This window comes from Crocodylus siamensis, chromosome 5 (genome assembly GCF_052110815.1).
Source record: "Crocodylus siamensis isolate JL-2025a chromosome 5, ASM5211081v1, whole genome shotgun sequence".
In the NCBI taxonomy this organism is placed as follows: domain Eukaryota; kingdom Metazoa; phylum Chordata; order Crocodylia; family Crocodylidae; genus Crocodylus; species Crocodylus siamensis.
The window spans coordinates 178,429,837-178,451,133 of NC_143399.1; the positions used below are offsets into that span (position 1 = coordinate 178,429,837).

Here is a 21,297-nt window from a genome sequence, read left to right on the forward strand (position 1 = left end):
CAGTTATAACCACTGCAGGATTTCTGAAAACAAAATAATTTCAAACAACCAGCAGAGAGAGCAGGTGTTAGGCAATTAGTCCCCTCCAGGTGCATTGACCGATTTATTGAGAGTCTCAAATGAACTAATATATTTATTAGTCTTCCAAATATGCAGCATCCACATCAAGTTGTACATTAATGTTATGGCATTTAAGCTGCAGCTTTTCCCATTTATCCTAGTTTCTATTGACTATGCACATGTGTATATTTGTGCATCATCACATAACAAAACTATGGTTAGAAACTGCACATTATTTAACACATTAAGTATGCAGGTGGTGTGAGATTCAAAGTATCAAATAAGAGATGTGGGAGCTAAATGTGAAGGATTGTGTCATGATTAATTATTTGATGGCAATCTAATGACACAGCTTTCTGAATATGGTTATATTCAAAGTAGTTAGTTCAATAAAGAAGACATGGTTAATGAAAAGCTATCTGCATAATTACTTGTTTTACTGCAAACCTTTCTTTATATCTAGAACAGAAGTTACCTACTCCAAAGCTGCCTAATGCTTTCATTTCCTGCTTCCCTAATCTCCCATAGAAATAAATTAAAACAAGTCCCGTCATTTTACCAGTTTAGCTAATTAAAGATTTCTAGATATCTAAATCTGATTTTTAAGGATACTAAACATGTGGCAGAATGTTATGATTTTAACCTTCAAAAGTATAGGAAATGTTCCTGACATGCTATACTTTACATAAATTTGGTCTACCTAGGCAGAAAGTAATGAGTCAAAAAATAATAATTTGTCAATGTCAAAGGAGATACATTTGACCAAACAAGGTGATTTACAATTGAGCCTTGTTAAAGACAGACTGTCAGCGTATGTATTTAAGATGCTGTACATGCAAAAAAACCCAAAACCATATTTACAAAGTCAATATTATTTGAATTCTTATTTCCCCTTTAATTCTTTTTCAGACCCAAACTGCCTTACTTTTCTTGTACAGCAAAAACATCAAATAATATTGCTTTGCCAGCCAGCGTTTTATAAAATCTTCATCTGTAAATATTAAAATTGATCTCGACTCTGCAGCTCATACAGGAGAGAATCACGTTTTGGCTAACCAAGCTGTTCAGAGCAGAACTACATAACAGTTATTGCTAAGTTACTCTAATATTCACGGTGATATTAGTGGCCCTGTGAAGATATTCAGTGCATTTATATGAAGTTCTTCTTTATGTGTCTGCTTTCGTATAACAACTGTAATATTTTTGTCACGTGGCTTATTCCTGCAACTACTCATTTAGCCAAATGTTTTTTTCTGTATGTCTCCTAATTCCAAGCTAGTTATGACATGACCTCTTAGAAAGGAGGCAAGGCAGAGGTGTACCTTATAGACTAACTGAATCAGATGCATAAATTTTCATGAGCAACAGTTTATTTCATTAGATATCCTTTCATAGCATCTGGCAAAGTGAGTTGTTGCTCATGAAAACGTATGCATCTCTGATTTGGTTAGCACACCTCTACCCTCTTTTCTGCCTAACTTCAGACTAACACAGCTGAAGCACCTTTCTTGACTCTTAGAAAAAAATGTAGTCTAATTGAAGGAGCCAAGACTTCCTGAATTCAGAATCCAAGGTTTAAACAAACTTTCTATCTGACCTTGAGCAAGTTGCTTAGAGCTGTATTGAGCTTTTGGGAGCCAGCCCAAGCATAAGGGGCGGTGCATGAAACAGTACCTGTGACTGTTTCACTTTTCCTTGCTTCCACTTTGCTTTTGGGCTGGAGGTAACATACTAGAGCTCTTTATTACATGTACCTTACTTGTCTGCTGAATCAGCTTAGCTGTGCTGATGGTTGGCAGATAGAAGGTGCTTGACAAGGAGTATCAGACACGAAGTTCCTACTCTCCATTTTATCTGGGGAAACACAAAAGACTGGGATCTTGTGAGGTCACATAGGGCTTCATGTGATTCACATACAGCAGAGATCTTACCATACCTACCTGAATCCAAGACAAAGCTTTTCTCTCCAAACAATGAGGAAGGGAAGTCTTGTCTTAGATTTAAGTACTGGTCCATGGCAGGTGGTGGCTCAGCTCTGGCTCCAGCTTTGGGTTCAGAGCCAAGGCTGGAGCTGAGCCAGTGCCTGCCCTGAACTGGCTCATGCAGTGAAGGAAGGGACACACAGCTAAGGAAGCGTTGGGGAGATTGTCTGGTGGGGAGGGAGGGGGAGCATGAGGGAGACCCACCTGTATGGTTTGTGGGGAGACTGCACAGTATGCCCCCCAGCCGGTCCCCCCTCACCCTCCACTCCTGCTCACCTTCTGCTCCAGCTCTGACCCCTCCAGCCCTGACCAGGCCTAGGCCAGAGTTCCTGCTGCTCCCTCCTGCCTGGCCAGGTAGGACCTGGGCCAGGGCCACTCCTGCCAAAAAGCTGGAACTGGGCACAGCAGCAGAAGGTAAGTGCCCTGGTGGTGTGGGGGAGAGGTACAGGGAGTGGCAGGGGACAGACATAGGGAGACAGGAAGCAAGGGAGAGGAGGCGTTGGGGGACAAGAAGTGGAGTGCTAGCACAGGTATGGAGGGGCAAAGGAGCAAAGAGTGCAAGGAGCTTGGGTGGGAGAAGACAGCGCGAGGGGAGGCAGAGGGAGAAGAGGCAGGCAGAAGTGGGACAATGTGGCAGATAGAATCTGACAAGGGGAACAGGCACAGGCAGAGGAGCAGGCATGGGGGAAAGTGGTAGGGGGCAAGCACAGGCACAGAGGGGAGCAAAGGACAAGGGGGAAAAAACAGGGAGCAGGGAAAGTATATTTCTTTGGTGAGCTGTCACAACTATGCTACAGGCATACCCATTGCCTTCTGCCACATCTATTCTCCTTTTCCATTGATTTTGTAGCCTTCTTTCTTTCTCTTCTTGGCCTCTTTTCTACATCCCTCCATCTAGCCTTCTTCTAAGGAGGAAGACATCTTCCTCCTCTGTCTCTTAAAAGTATAGCACAAACACCTAGGATTCACAAGATAAATCTAGAGATTTCAAACAAATAGCCACAGTGTCAAAAACCTCTGACCTGGTACTGTCTTTCTGAGTTTTTTGCAACAAAAAGAGTGCTCTATTTAGTTTTTCTATAACCAAAAAAATGAGTGAAGTCTAAGAGCACCCTTCCAAACCAGCTTGCTTCTCTGAATGTCTGGAATGAACTAGGGCCACAATGCCTGCAGGGGGCAGTAGGCTGGTGCTCACCCCTCCTGCTGACCCACAGTTGAACCTGTGCCCAGTCCCGTGCTCTACTGAAGCACATCTTCTGCCTGATGCCTATGCCCTCAGGACCTGGGCACACAGCCCAGTTGGGCCAGGAGGCTAAAGCAGGGCAGAGCTCAGAGGCTGGGGCTACACAGAGCAAATGGGGAGGCTGTGCCACTCACAGCCACCTACGAAGCCCAGCCAGGCTGGGAAATCCTGTACAACCCCTCCCCACTACAGCATGCTCCCACAGCACAAGGAGCTAGGGGCAGGACCAGCTTGCTACTCCTGCTGGACAAAGCCAGCACTGCAGCCCTGTAGCTCACTCTGCTTGGGTGGTGCTTGGCTAGCCAGCAGCCTAGATGGGGGTGATGTGGTAGGGGCTCCAGAGAAAAAAAAAGGATAAGGCACCTCAGAGTTCAAGTAATAAGCTAGTCCATGTGGCAGAAGGAGGCACTGTGACCATTGGTTGATGCTGGGCTTTGGCAATTGGTCTACCAAACAGGAGCAGCAAGCCAGTCTTGCCCCTAGTTCCCAATCCTGCCCCTGCTCACCAAGCCTCTAGTGGCAAGTCACAGCTGTGCAGGTGAAGGACAGTCAGCAATGTTTTTTCCTACCTTAAAGTATTACTGCTTCACTAAGTCAAAAACACTAAGTTGATTAACATTTGTTCGGTTTACAGCATAAGGTGTAACAAGACCCTAGCTAACCTGGCTTCCCTGTTTCTCTCTGACATAGTTGTAGACATAGGGAAAGACTCAGGTCTTACTCACAACACAGGGTTAGGGGAATTCCATTACAGACCATCTCCACTTACCCATAGATGCTAGGAGGTCTTCTCTACATAATGGGCATGTCTACACAAGGTGCTATGGCACAGTAGCAGTGAGCTATGGTGCAGTAGCAATGAGTTATGGCATTGTAACTCATTGCTATGGTGCCATATCATTACTGGGCATGAACTATGATGGTGACACAGTAGTAGTGATGATTGAACAGTAGTAATGATCTTCTGCACAGTAGCTCATTGCCACTGCGCAGTAGCATCTAAAAATAACCATGTAGTGAAGGGCTGTGCAGTAACATGGCACAGGACTTGCTTAAGCAAGTATTAAATGACTGTGCAGTAACTACCACATAGTTGGCCACTCATGTAGATGTAGCCAGTAAGAATAAGAATTAATATTTACACAATTAGTATGTTTGGAAGACCACCACAGATGTTTTCACTCTCCACTCCACTCTTTCTGTGGACTTGGTCTATACCCACTGGATCTATATTATTATACTTGTTATAAATCAGCCCTTGCCTGAATGATACATAAGTCATCTGACATCTCTATAATTTCGTCAGCAGAAAAGAGATGACTGTTCTCAGAGGCTTCTTTTGGGCTTCCCTGACCTTCTGCTTCTTTTCTCCTGTGGGCTGTAGTACTCTTCACTCACTTCCCACAACAATTTTGCTTTCCTATTATGTGTATTTCAACTAATAAAGGGTCTCTTCCCCTTTCCTTAACTCTAATTTTTGTTTCTTTTTGCAGGCTTCTGGCCACTTTGTGACCTTCTCAACACTTTGCCTAAATCTTATAGACTCTCTCTTACTGGGTAACATTTAAGAGAGACCCCTCGACCCATTCAGCTCTGTTGGGGCCCGCTGGGTCCAGGCACATGTCTGGTTCTGGAGATTGTCAACCATGTCTCCTTCCGCTCATAAACTGGCATAAATCAACCTACAGGAATATTTCCTATCTCACAGCAATGGCACCCCATTTGCAGGGGTTCAAGCATATCAATATGTTTTGACTACCTTCCATCTGTATAGCCTTGTTAGCCATAGGCTTTCTTCACCCTGAATCTTCCTCACTACAGGCCTTCTGTCATCTATGGGTCTCTGCCAAGGGCAGCTCCAAATTTAGCAGGTATCACCACTCTGCCATTCTCCAGACTCCTATGTTTGGGAAGTTTAATCTGTCTGACAACTTCTTCACTATTTGGAATAAATCAACTTTAATTAGAGAGAGTTAATTATAACAAAATCTATGCAGATTTACTGTGATTAATCCTAACATAGAGTTAATGCTACATTCTAGAATTTACATGTGAACATCTACAGTTCCCTGGCAGGTCTGGAAATGTTACTCCATGCATAATGCTGGTTTGATTCCAAGGACTATATTTTTTTAAATGATGCATAGGGAACCCATTAACTATTAAGAGCATTATAAAGTGCATTTGGCTTCTAGTCTTAAAACCCTTGTATAAATACCAAGTGGCAAGGCATTTTTTTAAAAGAAAAAAGAAAAATTAATGTGTCAACCTGTAGGTTTCATTTGTGTTAGCTTCTTAACTCTCTGCTAAATATAATGGTTTGCCTACCCTTGGCACTTAGGTACTTCACAATTTTGAACTCAACTTGGCTACTTTAGATTACATTGAAGACAGTTAAAATTGACTAGCACAGTATAGGCACATATTAATTCCTACTGTTTCTTAATAAGAGATCATTCCAAGTAGTGATGAATGCATCATTTTAACAGAATACAAACAAAATTAGGTGCTTTTCTTGTTAAACATTTGTGGCCTAAACATTTAAATATATCACTATTCACAGAGGGAAGTTAAATTTTAAAAGGTAATTTACAATAAGCACAGATGAGAACAACTCAACAGACCTGGAACGTAAGGCATATTCATCATAATTGACCAACTGGCAAGAAGTCAAGAGACACTTGATCTATTTTATTTGTGGAGATAATGATGAAGGGAGACCATTTGCATTAAAGCAAACATTGTTCTTTAGATGAAGCATAAATTATAACAATGGGAAAGAACCATTCATAGAAGGGTGACATAGCCGTCAAACTTCAGTGATCGAAATGCTGACTCACAAAGCTGTTATAAAACAAGCTCATAAATCTTTCTGGTAGGGAGGACAGAACCTTAAAGGATTCCACTTTCCAAAGCTCTCAAACTTTTACGAAAGGTGCAATGTGTAAATTGAGAGGAAACAATTCTAAAAGAATAAACTAAATTTTAAATGAGTCTAGAGTTGCTAAAATGTAAACTTTATTCTAATTAAATAAGTTTTTTTAATCTGGTGATATCAAAGTAAATCACTAAATGAAACATTGCTTGGATTGGGCAGATCTCGCTAACTCAGATCATACAAGTCATTTTACTCAGGCACCATCTTCTGCTTTATATGTCAACCACCTCTACACAATAAAAATTGGCTTTTTGGTCAATTTCTTTTCTATATTATGTGATCTGGATTCTGCATAAGGTACTTACCAACAGAGGAAAAGTGTCCAAAGAATGCCCTGGACGCACTCTTCATTCACCCTTCCCCCAACTCCTTTGAACTTTCTCATAGGATAGAGCATAGGACGAATGACTGGGTAGCGTGCGTCAGAGTTCAAAGTATTCTAGGAATTGTAGTTCTGTAGAGCAGCAGTGGAGTTAGAATTATAGAATCATAGAAAATTAGGGTTGGAAGGGACCTCAGGAGGTCATCTAGTCCAACCCCCTGCTCAAAGCAAGACCATCCCCAACTAGATCATCCCAGCCAAAGCTTTGTCAACCAGGTTTTGAAAACCTCCAGGGATAGAAATTCCACCACCTCTCTGGGTAACCCATTCCAGTGTTTTACTACCCTCCCAGTGACAAAGTTTTTCCTAATATCTAACCTAAACTTCCCTTTCTGCAACTTGAGACTGTTGTTCCTTGTTCTGTCATCTACCACCACCACCAAGAGTCTAGCTCCATCCTCTTTTGAATGCCCCCTTCAGGTAGTTGAAGGCTGCTATTAAGTCCTCTCTCAATCTCCTTTTCTGTAGAATAAAAAAGCCGAGTTTCATAGATTCATAGATGCTAGGGTCGGAAGGGACCTCAACAGATCATTGAGTCCAACCCCCTTCCTGGGCAGAAAAGAGTGGTGGGGTCAGATGACCCCAGCCAGATGCCTATCCAGCCTTCTCTTAAAGACCCCCAAGGTAGGGGAGAGCACCACCTCCCTTGGAAGCCCATTCCAAATTTTGCCCACCCTTACTGTGAAGAAGATTTTCCTGATATCTAGTCTAAATCTGCTCTCTGTCAGTTTGTGACCATGTTCCTTGTTACCCCAAGAGCTGCCCTGGTGAACAGAGCATCTCCAATTCCTTGCTGCACCCCCCTAATGAATTTGTAGGCAGCCACAAGATTACCTCTCAGCCTTCTCTTGTGGAGGCTGAAGAGGTCCAGGTCCCTTAGTCTTTTCTCATAGGGCTTGGTCTGTGTGAGGGAGTGGGGCCTAGGAGCGGCCGTGAACTCCCTAGCACCCCCTACCGTCACTCAAGGCTGTACTCAGCACCCTCGGTTTCTCGCCCGCCACGACTTTGATCTTAAATGGTTAAATGGAAGGCTGCCTTTATTCCCCTAGTGAACGGTATGTGTGTTCTTGCCCCTACTCCAAATGGGGTGCCTCTGTGCGCCCCTCCCTTAAGGGGTATGCATGCCTCCAAACCTCCCCTTTAGCACGCCCCAAGCCTCGCAGCTGTTCCGTGGGACATTGTGCGGTCCCTCGCCCCTCTGGTGCTCCCTCTCTCAGGCACCCTGGGCTCATCACCCGCCTGGTGCCCCTGGACCGGGGTCCTACCCACTGGCCCGCTACCAGCGCCCCCGGGCCTGTCTCGCCAGTGTCCAGCTACTACCGGCGCCCCCCGGGCCTGGCTCGAAGCCGCCGCCCTGTTACCGGCGCCCCCCGGGCCTGGCTCGAAGCCGCCGCCCTGTTACCGGCGCCCCCCGGGCCTGGCTCGAAGCCGCCGCCCTGTTCTGGGCCTTGCCCCCTCTGGGGCCGATACCGTGCTCCTCACGCTCTCTCTCCGCCCCGCTCTGGGGCCTTGCCCTCTCCAGGGCCGCTACCACGCTCCCTCTCCACCCCGCTCTGGGGCCTTGCCCTCTCCAGGGCCGCTACTACGCTCCACACGCTAGGGGCACAGGCGACCACTGCCATGCCTGTCCCCTTGACCCTTCTCTGGGTCGGTTGCCCCACTGGGCAAAACACTGCCCTTATGGGCTGGGGTCTGCAACCCTGCACACCGCGCCTCCCCGGCGCAATACTGTGCCTCTCTGGCACAGACAATAGTGCCCTGCTGGCACTGTGCCCCTACTGGGCACCAGGAACCCCCAAGCTGTTGGGGAACCCCACTGAGGCCTCCTCACTCCCCTACAGCCTCACCCAGTCCTCCGGTGTAAACTGTAACCAAAATTCAAGCCACCTGGCTACAACATAAACAACAGAGCCTCCTGCTCATAACACCAAGCCCTCACCAGGGCTCTCAACCCTACCTCCCTTTAGGGTGTTCTCGTTCCCGGCATCATCGCAGCCGGTCCACATGGTAAAACTGCAACCACCAACCCAGGCTGCTCAGCTCTGCCACAGAGCTCCTGCTCCTGCAGCAGTCAGAAGAGAACTGCTCCTGGGCCCAGGCCTGAGTTGTTATAAAGGGCCTGGCCCTTCCCCCTTCCGGTCACCTGACTGGCTGATTGCCCTAGCAACCCACAGCTGTGCTGCCCTGCTGATTGGCAGCTCTGTCAAACCGCACCTGAGCTGCCCTGGTGACTGACAGCTCACCTTCTGTCCTCTCTCAGGCACGGAGCACCCCAGTGCCTCCATGACAGCCTGTAAACCTTTAACCATATGAGTGGCCTTCCTCTAGACCCTCTCAAGGTTATCTACATCCTTCTTAAAGTACAGCACCCAAAACTGGAAACAGTACTCCAACTGCAGTCTGACTAATGTCACACAGAGGGGAAGTATCACCATGTGGTTTTATCTGTCATGCATCTACTGATGCATGATAAAGTGTGGTTAGCTTTGCTCATGATTTCGTCACACTGATGACTCATGTTCATCTTGGAGTCCACTATGACTCTGAGATCCCTCTCTGCTTCTGTGCTGCTGAGAGGGTAATTTCCCAGCCAGTAGGTGTTCTGGATATTTTTACACCCTAGGTGCAGCACCATGCATTTGTCCTTGTTGTACTGCATCCTGTTGTGTTCTGCCCACTTTTCCAACCTGTCCAGGTCTGCCTGCTATCATTCCCCACCCTCTGGAGTGTTCACTTCACCCCACAATTTAGTATCATCTGCAAACTTGGACAGAGTACACTTCACACCCCCATCCAAGTCACTGATGAAGACATTGAAGAGTACAGGTCCAAGGACTGAGGAGTCCTGCAGGACACCACTACCCATATTCTTCCAGGTCAATACCAACCCATCTATTACCACTCTTCCTCTCCTTCTTGAAAATAGGGACCACATTGGCCCTTTTTCAGTCCTCCAAAACCTGACCCAAGCACTACAAGCACTGAAACAGCCATGCCAGTGGTTCTGCTAAGGCACTGGCCAATTCCTTCAGTTCTCTCAGATGAATCTTATCCAGGCCTGCTGACTTAAACACATCCAGTTCATCCAAGTGACTCTGCACCAAGTCATCATTGACAGTTGGTAGGCTGGTGTCCCTCTGATGCCCATCTAACAACCCACTAGGAGACCTATCTTGACCCTTGGTCAAGAACACTATGGCAAAAAACTCACTGAAGAGCTCAGCCTTGTCCCCCCATCTGTCACTAATTGCTCCTGCTTGTTCAGTAGGGGTCCTATGCTGCTCTGAGCCTTCCTTTTACTCCCAACATACCTAAAAATAAACTTGTTGTTGTCTTTAATTTGTGTTGTCAGCCTCAGCGTTGTAGTTGCTTTGGCCTCAGTCTTTCCTCATAAGGCATGTCCCCAGTACCCTCATTATTTTTGTTGTCTTCTGCTGGACTGTCTCCAATTTGTCCACATCCTTTCTGTAGTGGGAGGCCCAAAACTTAACACAGTACTCCAGATGTGGCCTCACCAGTGCTGAATAGAGGGGAATAATCACTTCCCTTGACCTACTGGCAACACACCTAATGCAGCCCAGTATGCCATTGACCTTCATGGCAACAAGGGCCCACTGTTGGCTCATATTCAGCTCATTGTCCCCAGGGTCCTTTTTTGCAGAGCTGCTGCCCAGTCCATGAGCCCCCAGCCTGTGCTGGTGCATGGGACCGTTCCATTCTATGTGCAGGACTTTGTTGAGCCTCATGAGATTTATTTCCGCCCAATCCTGCAATTTGTCTAGTTCACTCTGAATCCTAGCCCTACCCTTCAGCATATCTACTACTTCCCCCAGTCTAGTGTCATCTGCACTCACTGAGGGTGTACTCTATGCCATCTTCCAGGTCACTGATGAAGACATTGAACAAAACTGGCCCCAGAAATGACCTCTGGGGCACTCCACTTGATACTGGCTGCCAACTAGACATTGAGCCATTGATTACTTCTCTCTGAGTTTGATGCTCCAGCCAGTTTTCTATCCACCTTACAGTCCATTCATCCAGCCCATACTTCCTTAGCTTGCCTGGGAGAATGTTGTGGGAGACCAAAAGCCTTGCTAAAATCAAAGTATACTACATCCACAGGTTTCTTCACATCCACAGAACCAGTCATCTCATCATAGAAAGCAATCAGGTTTGCCAGGCATGACTTGCCCCTGGTGAATCCATGCTCACTGTTCTTCATCACCTATCTCTCTTCCAAGTGCTTAGAAGTGGATTTCTTGAGGATATGTTCAATGATTTTTACAGGGACTGAGGTGATGCTGATTGGTCTGTAGTTCCTTGTGTGGTGGGTCAGTAGGAGCTGCTCCTGCACTGAGCCACGCACCTCACTGCACCCAACCACCTTCCATTAACTGGGCAAGGTCTGGATTGGATAGGGCAATGACTGCCTGTGTCTATAGAGTGTACTGCCAGGTTCATTTCACCTGGTTTGTTGGAAAACACTATCTCAAAGTCCTTGAATGCTGTGAGTAGCTTGTCCTTATCCTGGAAGGGCAGATGATCTAGCAGGCGGAGTTCTTCTATTCCTGCCTCTCCATCCCAGTCACCATACATGATTGCTCCTCTGAATCCTCAGGTGATCCTTCTACTGGGGAAATCCAGAATACCACATCACTTCTACTAAAGTATGGTTTAAGCATGTTCTTTAAGCATATCTTAGGCTTTTTCCCCACTCCTGGTCACTACGTAGGTCACACTGTCCAGCCTGTCCAGGATGACATGGGGGCCTTTCCAAGCTGCTTGCAGCTTGTCTGTCTTTAGTGACAAGAAAACCATGACCTTATCACCTCATTCAAAGGTATGTAAGCAAGTCTTTTCATCATACCAGGCCTTTGCTTCTCCTGTGCCTGGGCCAGGAAGTCTTGTGCCACCTTCATCAGGTCAGTTAGCTTCTGACAAAAGCGGAGCATGTATTCTACCATGGAGGTCTTAGTGGAAGAGATTTTCCCTTCCCACTCTTCTCTCACCAAATCAAGAAGACCCTTAACTCACCTTCTGAACATCAACTAGAATGGCAAGAACCCAGTGGACTTATGGGGTACCTCCTGGTAGACAAAGAGCAAATTCAGAAGTTTCTCATCCCACCCATTGGGGTTAGAGTCCACATAGGCCTTTAGCATACCTTTCAAGGTCCCACTGAACATTTCTACCCATTTATCTGAGGGTGGTAGGTTGTGGTCTTGAGGTGTTTCACCCCACAGCACTCCCACAGGCACTTCATCACCTCTGCAGGAAGTTCCCACCCCTGTCAGCCAGGATCTCAGAAGCAAAACCCAGCTGAAAGAAGATCTTGGTCAGGGCTTCAGCAACTACAGCTGCCTTGGTGGCGGTCAAGGCAATTGCCTCTGGATAAGGAGTAGAGAAATTCACTAGTGAGGATGTATTTCTTCCCTCTATGAATCTTATGCCTCAGTGGGCCCACAATGTCTATACCCACTTATTGGAAGGGTTGATCAATGATACGGAAGGGCTGTAGGGGAGCCTGTCCTCACTTTTGCCTGTCTGCTGGCACATCTTGCAAGATCTGCAGTAGTTTCATAGATTTCATAGACATCAGGGCTGGAAGGGACCTCGGGAGATCATCAAGTCCAGCCCCCTGCCCAAAGGGCAGGAAGTCAGCTGGGATCATAGGATCCCAGCAAGATAAGCATCCAATTTACTCTTGAAGGTGTTCAATGTAGGTGCTTGAACCACCTCCAATGGCAGGCTGTTCCAGACCTTGGGGGCTTGGACAGTAAAGAAATTCTTCCTTATGTCCAGCCTGATAAGGTCTTGCAGGAGTTTATGACCATTCAACCTGGTCATCCCTTGGGGTGCTCTGGTGAACAAACATTCCCTCAGATCCTGGTGGTCACCCCTGATAAACTTATAGGTGGCCATCAGATCACCTCTGAGCCTGCGCTTTTCCAGGCTAAAGAGTCCCATGTCTCTCAGCCTGTCATCGTAAGATCTGTTTTCCTGACCTCTGATCATGTGCGTGGCTCTCCTCTGGACTCTCTCAAGCTTCTCCACATCCTTTTTGAACTGTGGAGCCCAAAACTGGATGCAGTACTCCAGCTGCGGCCTCACCAAGGCCAAGTACAAGGGGAGAATGATGTCCTGGGATTTGGTCGAGAAGCATCTATGGATGCAAGCCAGCGTTTTGGTCACTTTACTAGCTGCAGCATCGCATTGGAGGCTCATGTTCATCTTGTGGTCAATGATGACCCCCAAGTCTCTTTCTTCTGTAGTGCTATCCAACGTAGCACTGCCGAGCCTATAAGGATGCTGCAGCTTTTCCTCCCAAGGTGGAGAACCTTGCATTTTTCAGTGTTAAACAACATCAGGTTCTCATCTGGCCATCTGCTGAGCCTGTCCAGGCCAGCCTGGATCACCCGCCTATCTTCTGGCGTGGATGCTTTGCCCCAAAGTTTGGTGTCATAGGCGAACTTGGCCAGTCCACTCCTGACTCCAATGTCCACATCATTAATGAAGATGTTGAACAGGATGGGTCCAAGGACAGAGCCTTGAGGGACCCCACTGGTCACAGGGCACCACGATGAGTGACTGCCATCACATTCTGGGCAATCCTGGGCCAATAAAAGTTCACTTGCAGCTGCTGGCATGTCCATTCCTGCTCATGAGACCAGGTAAATCATGAGCTATGGAAAGCAATTGTTCTCTGAACTTATGAGGTACTATGAGCTGGCGACAGGGTTCCCATGTCTCGGCATGGTCCTTCGGTACTCACAGCTGATATAGGAGTCCCTTATCCCAGACCATTTATTCCCTCTTATCTGGGGTGAACTCTGTCTCTTGCTCCTGAGCCATCTGCTGGAGTTCTTCCAAGCTGGGGTCCCCTAGAACCTCCTACTTGAACTTCTCGTGCCTGGCTAATCAATCATCGGGAGTTCTGAAGCTCCTGTAAAGAGTGCACCTTCACTCTCGGCGTTGTCATCTAACTTCTCTCCAAGAGTCTCAGTTTCCTCTACCAGTGACTGACCAGACTCCTCCCTGGGACTGTCACTTAACCCAACCTCGAAGTTGTTAGTTTCCTCAATGGCTGGTGGCTGGTTGCAGTCAGAGAGAGTCTGAGTCTCTCCCTTCTTCCCCTCTGCCTCTGTAGCCAACTGGGTGACCAGGCCCTGGGAAGTCTCCACTCCTCCCACCTTAACCTTTCTGCTGTGTTGATGAGTCACCACGTTAACACAGTAGGGCTCTCAGAGGTGGGCCTCCTCTCTTTGTAGGTGTTCTAGCTCCAAAACATCACGTCCCACCAGGAAGGGAACAGGACCCCTTCCAGCACTCCCAGTTCTATGCACATCCCACAGCCACTCCACTCGATGGGGAGATGGGTTACCGGTACCTCAAATGGCTGGGGCCCCACCCCTAGAATGGTAAGGGTCCTCCCCAGGACTATATCTGCAGGTGAAACAAGGTTGGCATTGATTAATGACACACTGGCCCCTGTGTCCAGTTCCCTGACAAGGGTTCTCCTGTCTAACATTATGTTAGTCTGGTGGGTGGCTGTCACCTCCTTTCCCTTTGTAATCCTGTAGCAACAGGTATGCCTCTCAGAGTGGCTCGGGTCCCCCTCCTCACTGCTTACAGCTGTTGCATGTCTGATTGGCTTGGGTTTGTTGCTTAGGTTTGGGCAGTTTGGCTTGATGTGGCCCAGCTCCCTGCAGTTATAGCAACCCCTTTTCTGAATTGGGTGGTTTTTCTGAATCTGGGGCCACCTTGCGCTCAGCAGGAGATGGCCCTCTTTCTGTTTTTGGGCCTGGCCTTCCCTTTCCCCCTTTTTGGAACACTTTCTGTTCCTTCCCAAAGTAGAAAGGCTTCTTGTCCAGCCCCTCATGATTTAGCAACAGCTGGTCTGCAATTTCAGCAGCTTCTTGGATGGTTTTGGGGGCCCTGTCTTTAACTAGGGTTTTAATCTCCTTCAGACAGTGGTGATAAAATTGGTCCAGTGCTATGAGGTTTAGCACCTTCTCTCTATTGTCAGCCTTGGCTCCATCTGCCCATTTAAGGAGTGAGTCCCACACCTGGGGCTGCAATGACCATAGACTTCCCTGGTTGTGGGATGGTGTGACAGGAGTATCTCTGCTGGAGCCTTTCTGTTGGTGGCTCTGCCTTCCTGTCTTGGGCTAACCACCTGCTTACTCTCCTGCCATGCCTTGATCTTAATTGATTGAGTGATGTAATTAGTGGAAGGCTGCCCACTTTATATGCCCGGTGTCAGGGAGCACTATCTGCGGCTCCTTTTCCTCCCCTACACCGCAGCCCAAGCCTTGCAGATGGTATTTGACATGGTTTGCCCTATGCCTTGGCCCTCTCCTTTACTTCCGGGGCTCCTCACCATCCCCACTCGCTCCAGGACTGGGGTCAATGCACCCCCAAAATGCTGCGCCCTCTCTGGCACCAGGGCCCCACATTACCATGGAGCTCCTATGAGGCCTCCTCCAACCCCTAATAGCCTCACCCGGTCCTCTGGTTAAAACAGTAAACACAAAAAAACCATAAAGCCCCTAGGCTATAACATAAAACTAAACTGTCCAGTCAAAACAATGTTCTATCCCTATCGGGAAAATACTCCAACTCATAGCCACAACCAGGGGATGCTCATGCAGTCTATCTTCTCCTTTCTCTCTGCACTGGCCGAGCTCCCCCTTCCTTGGCCACCAGAGGGGAACTGCTCTCCTGGCCTCATGCTTGGGCTTAAGAAGGGGCCAAGCCCTGCCCCTTCCTGTCAGCTGATTCCCTTGGTTCCCCTAGGAACTAGCACCTGTGCTGCCCTGGTGACTGGCAGTTGAGCCTCCCTCTTCTCACGACTAGGGGTCTCTCCTGAGCCATTTCTGCTTTTAGGTGCAGGGCACCTGAGTGCTCTGCGACAGATGGCATTCTGGAATTTTTTCCCAAAATAATCTGGTCCTAACCTGAACCTTGAATACACAGCATTTTTAAAGGCATCATAATTATCCACTGATTCCAAGGGCAGGTTGTTCAGGACAACAGACATGTCACCCTCAACCAGAACAGCCATGTGTTTCATGAACTCTTCCTTTGGCAACTTCCATCGGCACGCTTGGTTTTCAAAGTTGCTTAGGAACACTTCTGGATCATCCCCGTCTTTATAATGAGAGAAGACTGGGGTGTTCATTCTAGGGGATGCAGTTTGTTCCAGCTGGGTGCCTGTAGTTCTAGCAGTTGACTGCATCCAGAGTGCTGCAAGATGGTGTTCACGCTTGAGCCTTGTCTCTTCGGCCTTTGCCTCATGTTGGTGCTGGACTTCTCATGCTCATGCTGTACCTCCTCACGCTGGTCCTAACCCTCCAACTCCATTCTTTTCAACTCTAGCTCATGCTTGAACCTGTGTTATCACTCCGTAGCTTCTAGCTGCAGCTGGTATTTCTAGAAGTCCCATGCAGAGGATGGCCCCTCAGCACCCCCAGTGGGTTCTGTATGGATGCGCAGAGGTGATCTTGTAGCCTGGTGATTATCGCACAAGATCTTAATTAGGTGTTCTCTCTTTTGCTCCTTCCTCACTGGAAGGCCTCTCTCTTTCATCATCTCTCTCAAGTCAGCCACCATCATGTGGTCATACTCGTCCACCATCCTAGCTATCTACACTGTCCAGCTGACCCGATGCCAAATTAGAGATTGTTTACTCAAGGGTTTTCAGTGATTCTATTCCCTTCCCCAAGTTATCCCTTCAATACAGAAGGTTCTTCAGATCCCACTTTTACCATTATGAAGATCAGGCCCTGGGTATTCTGGAAGTAGTGTCACCAGAGGGGCTGGATCTTGTCCTGACCACCCATGTCCCACACAGTGAAGCTGATGTTCTTGTACTTGACTGTCTCCACATTGAACCCAATGGTGGGGATGGTGGTGACAATCTCACCTGGCTTCAGCTTGTAGAGGATGGTAGTCTTGCCGGCAGCATCCTGCCCCAACATCAGGATGCATATCTCCTTCTTGCTGATCAGACTCTTCAGAAGGTTGCCAGAGATGTTGCCCATGGTCCTGTTGGCACAGCACAGACACCCCTCTTGGCTCATCCATCCGACCATCCCCCTGGTTGACTTTGCACTGAGCCAGGATCAAGCCCATCCCTGGGTGGTGGCAGCAATACCCCCAGGCTAACAGGTGTGCTCCAGAAAGGTGGTTGGTGAGACATGAGGCACCCCCCGGGAGGCGCTCAGCACCTAGAAGGTTGCCAGGCACAGAAAGGTGTGTGGCTCAACACAGGAGCACCCGCTACTGGCCCACCACACCCTGGGTCCTCCTTTTTCCCTTTCTTAAATATGGGTACTATGATTTCCCTTTTCCAATCATCCAGGACCTTTCCTGATCACCCAGACCCCCTCATCCTTGCACCCAGAGCCCTGTAGTCACTTTTGATACACTCAGGATCTCCCCTGGCAGTATCATTGGTGCTCACATGGATGAGCAGCATGGGGCAATAGTCAGAGGGCCAGATGAGTCTATGTAGTCTGGTAATTCACTGCCACTGAAGGGAAACTTTCACCCCATTTTTTGCCACTGAAGCCATGTCAAAAAAGCAAAACAAAGGCTTATATTGGTGGCAAAAATGGGGGTCCATTCTCCCCACAGGAGCAGCAAACTCCACTGCTGCTCTACAAAAATCATAATTGCCATAATGCCTTGCACTCCATGATGCATACTGCCTGTACTGGATGCTTGCTAAAGCCCTCTGTGCAGACAGTGCATGGGGTGGGAGGGTGAGGCACTTCCTCCATGGCCTTCTGGCATTCTTCCTCTTAGGCAGTGACTGTGGCACATGCCCTGCTCACTCAACCCACATTACAGAACTGCTTGCTAATTGTACTGAGAATATAGCTGCACACTGACAACTTCAGGTACCATGGAAAATAGGTTGAGTAATAGATCCCAGGAGCAGAGTGTACGAGGCAGGAACAATCACTGCACCAGGTATAAGAACTCCAGATTAAGCCACGTTGAAGCACCCTTTCATGGGATTTTACAATGACTTCCTTGTTGTATGAGGCCATTTCCACTGCTGTGTAATGAGGGTGAAGCACTGGTGAGGGCTGGACAAACCAATGATGAAGAAAAAAGGACAGATAGCAGCATGTGCTACAGGAAGCTAGCAAATGTAAACAAATTGAACTAGGTGGTGCCACAGGGGGAGAATGAAGGGTCCAGATAAAATGGGGAGGATTGCACATGGTGCTTCAGCCTAGTCCTCACACTCTGCAGAGACACTACTTCTAGTTCACAAGGCCAGAGAGCTCTATAGTGAACCCAAGAGCACCACAGTGTGCTTAATATGTCTACATGGTCTATGTTTCCTATACTCTAAATCAGACATTCCCAAATTTTTTCTTATTGTGTACCCCTTTTCAGATTTACCAGCTGCCTGTGTACCCCTACCAGCATACATTTGATATTTTAACCCCATTCAATACCAATTATTATAATGAAAATTAAATTCACCATTACAATTTCTCTCACATACCCCTCAGAGATGGCTTGCAACCCCCCAGGGGTACACATACCACAGTTTGGGAACCCCTGCTCTAAATCAAGAGAGGCTGGTATACGACTCAGCAGACTGAGCAGAAGAACACCTAAGCCAGCCAATAGATAATATGTAAGAGATCACTTTAAGGCAACGCCTGCAGCCCTTAGATAAGTGCCCATGTGAGATTGCAGTAAAGATGCAAGAGACACAGGGCTACAGGAGAGTAAGCAATATGGATCCTACTGCCATAGCCTACTAGACTTTATAAGGCTTTACAGGGTATGTTTTCTGTCCGGGTACATGATGAACTGAATCTTGAAATCACAATAGAACAATTTTAAGAAAAACTAAAAAGCTATTTTGTTACAATTCCACTCCATTACTACCCCAAGAAACACTTTCTACTATGTCAACTGGCTTCACTGGTAGAAGAGAGCAAAACATAACATCAATAAAAAGTGTAAAATACTCTAATGCAGTTTTCATAGTTTCATAGTAGTTTCATAGTAGCTAGGGTCAGGAGGGACCTGAACAGATCATCTAGCCTGACCCTCTGTCACAGGCAGGAATGAATGCTGGGTTCACAAGACCCCAGACAGGTGATCATCCAACCTCCTCTTGAATTTGCCCAAGGTAGAGGCAAGGACCACTTCCCTGGGAAGGTGGTTCCAGATTTTGGCCACCCTAACTGTAAAATATTGCCTTCTGATCTATAACCTAAACCTATTCTCCATCAGCTTATTACCATTGTTCCTTGTCACCCCAGGTGGTGCTGGAGAGAAAAGGGCTCACTTATTTGCTGTTGATCTCCCCTGATGAGTTGTAGGCAGCCACCAGGTCCCCCCTCAGCCTTCTCTTGCTGATGCTGAACAGGTTCAGGTCCCTCAGTCTCTCCTCATAGGGCCTGTCCTGCTTCCCTCTCACCAAGTGGGTGGCCCTCCTCTGAACCCTCTCCAGGTTGGCCACATCGCTTTTGAAGTACGGCGCCCAGTGCTGGATGCAGTACTCCAATTACGGCCTGACCAAAGTCGCATAGTGGGGAGTATCACCTCTCCGGACCGGCTTGAGATGCATCTTTGGATGCTTGACAAGGTATGGCTGGCCTTGCTGGCTGCGGTCTGGCATTGGAGGCTCATGTTCATCTTGGAGTCAATAATGACTCCAAGATCCCATTCCGCCTCTGTGCTTTCAAGAGGGGAACTCCCCAGCCTATATGTATGCTATGGTTTCCTTCTCCCAAGGTGCAGCACCCTGCATTTGTCTATGTTGAACCACATCCTATTCTCATCTGCCCACTTTTGTAGTCTGTCTAAGTCTATTTGCAGCCTCTCTCTCACTTCAAGTGAGTCCACCTCGCCCCACATCTTCATGTCATCAGGAAACTTGGACAGCGTGCTTTCCACCCCCTTGTCCAAGTCACTGATGAAGATGTTAAACAATACAGGCCTGAGGACTGAGCCCTGGGGTACCCCACTGCTCACATCTCGCCAGATTGAGTACAACCCATCCACCAGTACTCTCTGGGTGCACCTCATCAGCCAGTTTTTTACCCATCCAACTGTGTAGGAATCAATGCCACAGTCGCTTAATTTATTGATGAGGATGGGGTGAGAGAGAGTGTCAAAGGCCTTCTTAAAGTCTAGAAAGACTACGTTCACAGTGACACCATCAACCAAGGATTTAGTTACCTGGTCATAAAAGGCAATCAGGTTAGTCAGGCAGGACCTGCCTTTGATGAACCCATGCTGATTGTCCCTAAGCATGATCTCCCCTGCTGGCCCCCCACAGATGTGCTCCTTGATGATTCTCTCCAAGATTTTCCCAAGCACCAAAGTGAAGCTTACAGGCCTATAGTTACTTGGGTCCTCCTTCCTCCCTTTCTTGAAAATTGGGAGCACATTAGCCAGCTTCCAATCCCCTGGCACCTGCCCAGATGACCGCAAATGCTCATACAGCTGGGCCAAGGGCTCTGCAATGACCCCTGCCAGCTCCCTCAACACCCTTGGGTGGAGGGCATCTGGACCTGCAGATTTAAAAATGTCTAGCCCTTCCAGAAGATCCTTAATTACATCTGCACTGACTAAAAGATTGTTGGTTCTATAAGGATGGGTTGGATTTTTTTCCTTATGCAGAGTCTTGCTACCAAAATATATCTTCTTTTAAATTTTTAACATCGAAAAATTTAAGTTTTTGGAAAAAAAATCTCTTCATGATATTCTGTCTGACTTCCAACTTTTACTAGGTGGTAAACAGTGACAAAGGCTACAAACAGACATTGCGTTAGTGCCAAGAGAAATCATTTTCTCCTAGGACAAAGTACAATGGTTCAGACACTGATTTAAGTGACCAAAAACTGGTTTAAACCTGTAACAGAACAAAATTTCAGTTTACATAAACCAGTTTCAAAATGACCAAAATTGGTTTAAGATAAACTTGGTTAAATGCTGTATCAGACTTAACTAGTTTAATCTTTTAAAACCAGTTCATGAGACTTCTGTCCCAGACCCATTCCTGATTTAAGTTAAATCAGAGTCCCCCAGCATCCCAGCATGATTTGCAGCCCTGTGCTAGACTATGCTCTCTGCTCCAGAGAGCAAGACTGGCTGGCCCTGCCCCTCTGCTCCCTAGCTGGAGCAGTGAGGGCTGGTTCACAGGCCTCACTACCCCCCCCCCCAGTGCAAAACCTGGCAGGGGTCTGGGGCCAGGGAGGAGGGTTAAACTTCCCTTCCCCTGAGTAGAGAGCTGCCCTGCCCTGCTTATTTAGTGTGGGCTATGACAGTGGACTACAAATCCCAGAGGCACCTGGAAGCAGGAAGAGGAAGTGATGAACAACCCTGCAGAGTCCTGCTGCTGTGATTGTGGACTGCAAATCCCAGAGACCTTGGGGAGGAACAGGAAGAGGAAGCAAACACACAGCCCATGCTGGCTATGTACCAGACAGCCATACTCGAGCACCCCCCAGCTTCTGCCTTGAAGCACTGCAGGCATGTGGCTGCATTTTCTGAATCACAAGTGAATGTTCATTTGCTTATTGGCTCAATTTTTGCACCATAGACTAACCTGCAAAGACTGAATTAATTCAGCCTCAGACATTTTGACTGCCTGTACTTAGCCCCCAGGACCAAACCTAAATAGGTTCATAGGATAAGAAGCATTAACTGT

The 21,297-nt window shown here is 47.5% G+C and overlaps 1 long non-coding RNA gene and 1 pseudogene across 1 annotated transcript in view; both read right to left on the minus strand.

The window, feature by feature from the left end:
- Positions 1-16,847, minus strand: part of LOC149864969 (ADP-ribosylation factor 3 pseudogene) — a 45,578-nt pseudogene extending 28,731 nt beyond the window's left edge.
- Positions 1-21,297, minus strand: part of LOC149864968 (uncharacterized) — a 271,749-nt gene that overhangs the window by 160,356 nt on the left and 90,096 nt on the right. The gene's annotated exons all lie outside the window — the stretch shown is intronic.